Below are 9,903 nucleotides of genomic sequence, written 5' to 3' on the forward strand. Positions count from 1 at the left end.
CCCTAGGATAAAATTGGTTTCCTTCTGCTTGGTTTGGAAGAGCAATTGTTTTATTTCTGCGTAGAAAGATTAATATGTGATTCTGGTTATCAGTTGTCAGAGCATATACTTGAATGACATTTAGATCATTCGGTGCAGTCTTGTTTGGAACCCAAATTGCCCCATCAAAGAGTGGTAAAAAGTTGAGGACCGAGCGAGCTGATCTAGGATCTAGCATAATAGCAACACCTTAATAATAAATAGGATCGTCGGTTCCAGAATGGTAAAAAGTAAAGTAAATAATTATTGTTTACTTGGATTTTTAGTCTGTTTGGTCATCCTTTCACTTATAGCCAAGCTATTTATTTCCAGCCTGCACATTTCTTGAGTTATATTGTGTATCTTTCCCGTCATGTACATGCTTTTAACTTTCCATGTGCCAATTTTCATTGGCTTTCCATAATTGGTTTTTGTTAATTTTTGTTTTTGTGGGTATTCTTAACACCCCCTGACCATTTGAGGTCTGACATGGACTAGAGGGTTTTTCATATATTGCTTCTACCATAATCGTTATTGTTGAGAAATATAGTGCTGTAGTTTCTCCTTGCTTTCCACATCGCTGTACAAACGCCCTTCTCTTGCTTTTGATGTCTGATTCACGACCATACAAGTTTTTATTTCCCTACCCAAATTTCTCACCATTCATGGTTACCATCACTTAGTTTCACCTGCAGGGCAATGCAGTTATCTGGATGTGGCACGTAGAGCCATAAGTGAGAGTTGACTGCCTTTTGAGGACCAGTAGCTTGGGACCACTTCCAGTCTATGACTTTTGGTACGTCTGTCTCAAGCAAAAGGTACTACCTCTACAAAGCATCCCAACCCAAACATTGTTTGTTGCATAACAGCATACTCAAAGTTGTTTTTTAAACTTTGTGAACAGGAAATTTTAAATTTGGTGAATATAGTGGGTGGTCGATAAATTTGTATTCTAATTGGTGAAGTTTTTCTTGTGCAAAAGCCGGCTTGCGAGCGGGTGCGTTATATTGATTAAAGATAATTTTTTATATGATAAGGTTTTTGCAAGACCGGGCGTTTTTTTTCAACTACATATAACACATTATTTTTCACCCTTTCAAGTAAATAATCAATGATAGGTTAGATAAAGAACAATAGGTTGTTTAAATGGAATATGATGGAGCTCTGATATTGTGGTAAGTAGTCTAACATGTGGTGCTGAGAATAATCAGAATGGGCAGAATTAGAAATGATGACCTCATACAGCGCATGCAAATGTAAGGACATTAGGACATTTACAAGAAAGGACCAAACTAACCATGCAGTGTGTATGTGTGTATGTCGGGAGGGGAGGCAGAAATGTCTAAGAAACAAGTGCTTCAGCCTTTTCTTACAAAAATCTATGATAATTTAATAATTCATCATCATCACTTTGGATGGACAATACTTTGTGGATACTGGCCTGTTCTAAGATTCATCGCCATTCTGTTCAGTTTCTGGTGACCTGTTTCTATCTTCGGATTTTTAATAAATAAAATATGATAATATATAATTTCCTAATTAAAGACTTGAAAACTTGACTTGACTACCTTAAATATATAATAGTATTTATTTGTTTAAAAAATTTATTTGTTTTAAATCGTTGATACATCTACAATTGTTATTGCATTCAAAGAAAATATGGTTCACATAAAGAAACATTATTGCGAGAGAAAACTGGAGAATTCAGTATTTCAATTTATATAGATGTTCTGAATATTTTCAGGTTTTGATTTAGTCTAATAATAGTAGAAATATAGTATTTTGGTAGATTGTAATTAACAATATAGTCAGGTGGGGAAAGAAGATGTGGATGTAAAGAAACATATAACTTTTTTTTAATTCCGCACAATATTTTCTCATAGCTTTGCCCATATTTTATTTACATTAACTTTAATATCTCTTGACAAAATAAAATTTAATTTCTCGCCATTTGTGATTTCATCTTTAGCCAACTGGTCAACATTATCATTACCTTCTATCCCCACATGGCCTTTTACTCATAAAAATAACATGTTCACTTTAGTCAAACTATTCTTAATGTTGTATAAAGTTATAGAGTTGGATGTATTTAATGTTTTGAATTGCCCATAAAGTGATTTTGAATCTATTATTATTCATTTTTTAACCTTTTTATCTTTAAGTTACTCTAAAGCTTTTTGAACATGCAGTGGGTACCACCAAACTGTAGGGTCCGAAAAATACTTAAATGTAGAGAAAACATGGAAAGAGGAAATAACTAAAACAACAAGGGCTAGAGATCTAAGAGGGTAAGAATGGAATAATAGAAACAAGTCGTTAGGTCTTTTGAAAACTGATTTTATGTATGGTAAAACCATACCTTTATCTCCTGTATGTACAAATGGATGCATATTTCACCAACAGTCAGGTATCAGCAAAATAAACCTGCACACTATGTGTTATCATTGCCAAGAGATTCTTTAAACCTGACACAAGTGTCCATCTTTGATTGATAGTGTGCAAACGTGGCATCCATCTTGGGAACATTTTTTTGTATCTTAATGTTTGTGTATGATTTTATATACATGTGTTGATATTTGTAGAGCCTCTAGAATCACACTAATTGTCACACTATCATGGACTTTGTTGGTGATTTCTAGACTAGTGACATTTCTAGAGTACCTGAAGTGCCAGAATTAACATGCTTTTAGAAGCATGAACAGATTCAGCTTATCAAAATTTCAGTATTGCACACTATTTGAAATAATGGTGCAGAATCACCATAAACAGCAAAAACCACAAAAGTTGTTTGCTTTAGATGGCTATTAAAACCAAATTCATTGTTGTTTTACTTGAAATTTTGACAGGTCATGTGCTACAGAAACAAGGTCATGTTTTTTGACATATGTCAAAACCGAGAATAATGCCATCTATCAAAGGCTAGATTAATGTCAAACCATCATACTAATGTTCCCATTTGATTTTTTTTTCTAGTTTTCAGGGTATCTGTTATTTGATTTTTGTATTCCTGTTAGACATATTTTCTTCAAACTATTCATTTCTATTTTTACCTTCACATGTTTGTAAATACAACTCAGTATATAATGACTGTCTTTTATATAAATGCTGTCAGTATATAATACCTTATCTCCAAAAAATGAGCAATTAATTAAACTACAGATTAATGGTAGATTGGGCCAAATGAAAAAGCATTTTTTAATTTGCTTAAAGCAACTTTTGGCAACAGTCACTCCTCTTATTTTTTTTAGCTTATGACTACATAGTATAAGTATAATAAGCCCTGACCCAAGTTGGAACTTAGGTAGGGGCTGTCAGGTAAATGGTCTAAGAATTTGACATTTTGTTGACAAAATTTGATTGTCTTGGAAGTTGTCTGCGAATTTGCAGTGTTTTAGTGAACAATGATTGGTTTTTCGTAACTCAACAATGACTTGCAATCAACAAATGATTGTATACCAATCAGCAGTAATAGTTCCTGCTATTACCCTACTATATACCTGCTTTTGACAGAAATGTCATGACCAGTTTTTTGGAGACACTTTGAAAGCAGATAACTTTTTTAATATAAGTAAATCCACTTTTTGAAATCTATTAGCTTTATGTTTAACATAATATTGACTCCTGAGAATGACAGATGAGTATTTTCACAGGAATAAGGAAATAAAACACACACAGCATAGATGATGATATCCTTTAGAAGTATCAATGGAACCTGAAAAGACCAAAAATGAAATGAGCTAAACAGGAAATATCAGCAGGCTCAAGCTATCACGAAATACATATAGAAAGACAATAACTAGAACAATTCACACACTTATTAACAATAGAAGCTATTTTACAAGTGAAGAAAGTTATTCAAAATAGGATATCTGTGTTTTAAATGGATAAATAAACCACCATCAACAACCTTATAAACTGATGTAAAGATAACACCATGAAACTTAACTTATTTAAGTGTTTCTATCTTTTCCAGGTCACACAACCTACTCCATTTTCAATATACCTACTATTGAGGGTAATATTTTGGATCATGTTGCTTTGGCCATGACTTGGGTATCCTGTTTACCTATTCATTAACCATATGCAATTCATATTCTGCTTAATCAATCATTAAGTTCACAACAAGATACCATTAAGTTATCCAGATACCAAATTCATCCAGATACAATATATCTGACTCATTTGTAAGATCTCACCTAGAATATGCATCTTCAGTACATAATCTATTACGCTGTCCATATTGATAATCTATGGTCAAATCAACACAGACTTGTAAGAATAATACACAACAATAAGGAGATAAAAGCATAGATTAAATACTTGAAAGACTGGTGTAACCTGAACAGCCCAAACATACAAGGAACTAAAGAAAAGAACACTGAGCTCAAGCATTCATAAAATATATAGAAAGACAGCAATTAAGACCATTCAAATACTTAGTAAAAAAAACAGATATTGTACAAATGAAGAAAATAAAGAATACATGGGGATAATTTATCAAGAATTAAATATTGGACCAAAATGGATAAACCTTGGTTTAAAAACCTGAACCCACTAAATAAAGCCTTCAAAGAAGTAACTCAATTTCTTACCAACTATAGCAAATGCACATTGTCTTTTTTTGAACTGGAGAAAAATAATTACAATATAATTAAATTTACTGTATAAAACCTGCATATAGTAGCATTATTTGGAATAAAAACATTAATTATAGTTTAAAAACCCAGCCATAATTAATAGTTGTATAAAAAAACCATTTATAAAACATATATTTATATACAACAATATTAAAAATTAGTTATTAACCTTACACTAATTATTGGAGTACCTCTAGCTTATATATCTTTGTATTTTTGGAGAAAAATCATCAAATTAGTATTCTATGTTATATTTAAAATGAATATAATAATAAAAAAAACTAATTCTTAAACTGCTACAAATGTATAACTTATTTTCTTTGTATTAAATGTATTTGGAATCAAATGTTGAAAGGGTAGACAAAAGAATTAACCCTAAGAAATCAATATCATAAACTATTTTGGTTTGGCACACTTTTTTGACTTCACTTATGTTAAAGAAGTGGCCACATTTAAGATTCAATTTGGAATTTTCTAACCTGATACCACCAACAATGACTATGTGAACTCTCAATTAATCAATCTCCTTTGAGGAACAATATTGGATTACACGATTTTATAAGCTCTCATACGTACTTATGTACTATGAGTTTTAAATGATATTTAATACAATTCAGTGAATTTCAAAGCAGGATAGTTAATGTCGGAATATAATCGATTTCAAGTCCTAGGTTGTTTACTTCATCATCTGAGCCGAAGCATATAAAATAGTGATATAAAGCATAATACTTACGAAGTAAATGTTGAAGATTTATTTTACAAACACGGCTACACTTAAGTAAATTATTAAAACTATTTTAATTCAGTCGAAAACATTCATAAAAACAATAAAATCTAACATAATACCGGACAACATCGGAAAAAGTTATGGTTCACGGTCAGTTCTGTCAGATGTGACAAGTAAAAAATGTAACTGTGCAGGAATGCCAATGTTAATTATTCAAGAAACTGTTACTACGAATACTTTTTTAACCTACACTATTTTTAGGAAGTTTTTATTATAAGTTTTGTTGGTAATGGTTTTACTTATTTTTCTGGTTGTAAGTATTAAATCGGATTATTTATCTTACATTTTAAAAATCAAATGTATACAATATTAATATTTGAATCCTGAATAGTATGCAACTACTTTTACGTAAGTTTGTATTTCTAATAATCTACATTTAAGTTTTAAGGAACATTTTAAATACAAATTCCTAAAAATGTTTTATGTACTTATTTTAATTAAATAACTCTATCCGACAGAATTTAAGAATAACTAATACATTTTTAAGTATTAAACATATTTAATGTTTTTTGTAGTATTTTTACTTATTCTGTTCATAATACAAGCAGTACTGGTTTTTTTAATACTAAAATTATAAATAAAAAAATTCAAAACAGAATATTCTTAAGACAAATAATTAAATCTATATATCAGTAACAGTAAATTTTACTTCTATTAGTAACTGGCAAGATTCCAAGAAAGTTTGAAAGTGGATTTGAATTCTTTATTTAGCTGTAAATGACGTATATGATCTAATTTTTATTTTATTTGAGGTACAAAATGGTTTGGTATTACGTTAATAGATGTTATTGAAAAATAATTTGGAACCCATCCATACACATAAGTTCAATACAGATACAAAATCAACAATCTTACTGTAATTTGAAATCCATAATATAGCTGACCATTGTAGTCTCTTGGCCGTCTAGTGAAAATATTTTTATTTATAATAAAAATAATATATTTTATAATTATATTATAATAGAAATATTATGATTTGTTTATCGATGTAAGCCACACGGTTCGAAGTCTTTGTAAAGGAAAATTCACTCTTCACAGATGTCTTAAGTATCAAAAGGATTGTGTCTACCACAAATTCTCTGACTCATCTATACGTCACAAGCAGTACCGTTTTTTGTATGATTTTATCCAGCTGTTTGATGTTCTCTCCTTGGTTTCTGATCTCAGAGGATAAAAGGTATAGTTTGGATGCTTTCCATTGATCACATCCATATTCATAACTCAAATTCTCTATATAAATGCCTGACAGTGCTTGTTAAGACGTTGAATCGTTTCTTGTGTTTGACATAAATATCGGCATTTGTCATTTTGCACTTGAGGCTCTTTTACAATACATTGTAGGTAATTTTTGGTTGCAGTGAACGAAGTCTTAAAAAAGGTAAAGAAAATCTCCGGTTATAAGTCTGCTTTACAAGAAATTTCTACAACCTTTGCTCTTACCTTTGAAAAACATTCTTCCAGTCTAATCTATTATGTTAACAGTCTTACTATTATTCAACTGAATAACTCCTTCCAGGATATGAAAAACTCAAGACCTGGACCTGACAATACTCCAGCCCTGATCCTGATGTCGGCAAAGTCTCCTCTGCTAAAAATCATCATCATTCTGGCTTTACAACCCTGTCTGGCTTTGTCTCTAGTCGTCCCTATCCATCGCCATCTTCCGCCAAGTACATATTCCCATATTTTTCATGTCTTCATCGATGTTATGAAGCAACCTTGTTCTGGGTCTTTCTCTTCTTCTCTGACCAATGGGTCTATCAAGAAGCGTTTTTCTAGCTGGGTCATTTTGTTCCATCCGAATCACGTGCTCTATCCACCTCAGATGTCCTATGTCGTCCTCTACTAAAAATATTTGGCAAACAATTTAGTAACATCAGTAATTTCCGTAACTAAATTGATGAATAAGATAGCTAACGCGAGGCTAATATGGACACGGAAAAACTTAATTTTTTGTTACCCAAGCAAAAGGGTTTTAGACACAATAAGTTAGCGTTTGACGATATCTTAGATTTAAAAAGCGATAACAATATTTATTCAGACTTTCATCTAGAATATGGTACACCGCAAACCTCACTACTAAATATTATCAAATTTCTAATTGCCGTCAATACTGAATAAGTAACTATACCCTCCATACTTCAACTATACGAATATGACTTAGTCGTATACATTAAAGGATCATAAAAAGACTCAATTTGCATAATAATGTGGATTTCTAACACAGCTGGACACATGGTCCGCTGATAGATGATTTTAATTCTCTATCAAAAAGACAACTGATGCGCTTCTCTCGAAAAAAATTACTTGCCACACAAGTCCAATATCTCTTACCAACACTAACTATCCTTTTAACTTCAGTCAAATTCCTCGGTGTGTTGTTGGATCAAAAGCTTTCCTGTAAATATCACATATAAATCACTTAACGCTAATACACAACTAAAAACTCAATTTGTTGAAAACTCTATTAAATCGATTCTGGGGGTCTGACCTCCCAACTTTGCTGGATCTGTATAAATCACTAATCAGATCTAAGGATCTTGGACTATGCCTCAATTGCTTATGCCTCCAAAATTTCCCTTAAACCTCTAGATTCACAACGCTGTACTGAAGATCGTCCTCGAAAATATTCATACCATACCTTATGAAAGTATATATTCCGAAACTGGACAATCATCACTGCATTAAATAACAGCCAATAGCAAGGACTATCCACTATTCAAAAACACATTTTTCGAAAAACATATTAACCTTTTTGCTAATAAACCTGTTCCGAAAAACCACATTGCATAAGGATATAAACTACATATTTTAAATTTACAATTTCTGAACTATTTCCATTGTTTAAATAGGACTAGTTAGACAATCCTTATGGAACAAACGTTTGACTTTTACTCTGCCGTCATATGGCGGCCTCTAGTCATAAATTTAAAAAACTATTAACAGAAACTTAATTCTCGGCAGGATTCTATTCGAGTATATTTTTACCTGTCTCATGACTAAGGCAAACCTGTACACGGATGCCAGATTGTGAAGAAAATATAAGACTTTAATAAAATGCTTATTGTTATTATCGTTGTATGCGTCTAGTGAAAGATAACTTGACTATTTCGAGAGAATATTTCAAATTGTTTTTATACTTTGAGACTTGCTAAATCTAAATCGGTTAGTAATCTATTTAAATAAAGTAGGTAAATGCTGACTTTTTTTTAATTTTTATTAGTTTATCAGATAATTATTTTGGTTATATGATTTGCTAGAAAAGGATTAAATATTTAATTGAAATACACTCGATTGCTATCGTCTTAGAACACTCATGCGGAGGTTTATTTTTTAGTCAAGATTTAAGTTTTATCATTGTTTAAAAAAGAAAATCTTTTTAAACAATGGTTTTATGTATGTTTTGAGAAAATTAAATTTTCAATCTTTTAATCTTTAAAATGACGTTTGAAAATATAGTAAATTTATGGGTATGGTTTTTTGATAATGGTTTTGAAACAAATAAACACATCGATATGCCACAAGAGGCAACACATATTTAGGGACAAATTAATCTATGTGTTGGGATAAAAGGAATAATAATTAACAACACTTTAATAAATAGTATCCTTTATTTTATTTATTTATGTATTTTATAATATAAACACCAGTTTTGTATTTCTGTTTACATGAATGAGAAGTTTAAATGAATGAGCTGTTTATTACTGAAATAATTTTAAATTACAAAGTGATAGAGATACAATTAGTGATAAAAATTGATTGTAACATTATTTTCATGAACTAAAATAAGCAATGTATGTAGGGGAAGGTGAGGTAAAATGGGATACTTGGGTAAAACGGGATAGTGCCTCTAGCGGCCTACCTATGACGTCAGCCGCGGTGAAAAATACTTAAAACATTCGTCTAATGCGCCTTGGTTTGTAGTTCGAAAGCGCCGTAGTTCAAACACCCGACCTCGTGCTCAGACCAAAATATGTGTTTTGACAGGTGCCTGATGTAATTTTTGGGTCCCACGTTTTAAGCTGTAACTTTTGTTTTAAACAAGTTTTTGAAATAATTTTTGAACTCAGATGATGTGTAGTGCCCTGCGCATAATGTGAATAAGTTTTTTGAGTAAACCAACTTATATTGAGCATACAAGGTAAGTTTTTCTTTTTAAACAGCATGTGGGGTAAAACGGGAAATAACCGGGTGGGGTAAAATGGGATATCCCGTTTTACCCCTTATGTGAAAATTCTATAGTTAAAACACTTTTAAAAGCAAAAAAAAATCAAGTTTGTTTAGGGTAATATAAGAATAAACTTAGAAGAATTGTTTTTGTTTCAGATGCCTAGAAATTACCAACGAAAAAACCAAAAATGGTCTGAAAAATCTATGGCCAGCGCTCTGGAAGTATTAGAAAAGGAACTTGTGGATTTCTAAAAGCATCCAAAATATATGGAGTTCCAAAATCAACATTGG

At 31.3% G+C, this 9,903-nt stretch overlaps 1 protein-coding gene across 5 annotated transcripts in view; it reads right to left on the minus strand.

The window, feature by feature from the left end:
• bsk (mitogen-activated protein kinase dJNK) overlaps positions 1-5,547 on the minus strand; it is a 96,948-nt gene extending 91,401 nt beyond the window's left edge. For 4 of the 5 annotated variants that reach the window (XM_072538193.1, XM_072538190.1, XM_072538187.1 and 1 more), the window contains exon 1: positions 5,389-5,547. The gene's annotated coding sequence lies outside the window, so the exon portion shown is untranslated. Of the gene's footprint in view, positions 1-4,610; positions 4,630-5,388 lie in introns of those variants that run through there. The other variant, XM_072538189.1, reaches the window with a different exon arrangement.
• Positions 5,548-9,903: the final 4,356 nt, after the last annotated feature.

Source organism: Diabrotica undecimpunctata, chromosome 7 (genome assembly GCF_040954645.1).
Source record: "Diabrotica undecimpunctata isolate CICGRU chromosome 7, icDiaUnde3, whole genome shotgun sequence".
Lineage (NCBI taxonomy): Eukaryota > Metazoa > Arthropoda > Insecta > Coleoptera > Chrysomelidae > Diabrotica > Diabrotica undecimpunctata.